The 980-nt window shown below is 42.3% G+C and overlaps 1 protein-coding gene across 1 annotated transcript in view; it reads left to right on the top strand.

The window, feature by feature from the left end:
• LOC119591574 overlaps nt 1–980 on the top strand; it is a gene marked incomplete in the record, with an annotated part of 18,606 nt that overhangs the window by 755 nt on the left and 16,871 nt on the right.

Raw genomic sequence — 980 nt, 5'->3', positions numbered from 1 at the left:
TAAATGCTCTTATTGAATTGACGCCCATTAGGGTTAAAAATATTACCATGTAAATCTATCTTCGTTTTTGGCAGCCTTCTGTTGACAAATTTTGCCCTGGCATTAGGGCTCGAAGTGTCACTTGCCTTGTTGTCGCCTTAAGGGAATAATTCGAAAAGCAGTTGAACTGTCTTTTGCGTCCATTTTGCAGTGTCGCCATTGTGACACACTGTCTCGGGATTCCGCTTCCGTTATTTCCCTTTGATTTATATGCATAATATAGGACTACAAGCTTTATCTGCACTCACTCAGTAGGGATGCTGTTGTTTCAGATCAAATGTGATTCTTGAAGAAGAAATTGATGGCGAAATCGAATCGAACTTGATTATACTGGGGAAAACTAGCATATCGCTAAACACGGTACTTGCTTTTCGTTTTTACTAGTATGAAACTAATTTCCTTTTGTTCCCAAGATGAATGGATGCATCCATGCAGATTCATCTACCAAGACTTGGAAGTTTCATGATTTTTTACACGAGGCTCTCTTGATGCAGATTATTGGATTGTCTAAGATAATGTAGCAGTTTCAGGTCTATGAAAGTAATTATAGGCCTATGGTGAGACGTGAACTCTATAAACAGAACAAAACGCATAGTGTTGAATGATGAATATCTGCCATGGCTGGAGCAGTGCGGCCTAGTCAGAGATGCCAACTGTCAAAAGCGTTCACTGCAGCTCAGCTGGTGCGGCGCGGAACGCAAGATGAAAACCAGACGCCAACACTGGGGTCGCATTCCAAGGGCCTGTAAACGTTTGAAAGAACGTTTGTTGATGCCTCCTCGTTGGGAACGGAGGATTGCGAGGCCTCAGTTCGCTTACTCCTTCGTGCAAGACTGCCTACTGGGAAACTACGTTGGAATAATGCGGATTGGAAAATCGAATCTTGTGAAATTGGATATTGGTCTCACTGCCTTTGATAAATGCCGAAGGAAACAAATTAC

Source organism: Penaeus monodon, chromosome 28 (assembly GCF_015228065.2).
Source record: "Penaeus monodon isolate SGIC_2016 chromosome 28, NSTDA_Pmon_1, whole genome shotgun sequence".
In the NCBI taxonomy this organism is placed as follows: Eukaryota; Metazoa; Arthropoda; class Malacostraca; order Decapoda; family Penaeidae; genus Penaeus; species Penaeus monodon.
Note: the sequence above shows the minus strand (reverse complement) of the source record. Positions and strands in the feature narration are given on the sequence as shown.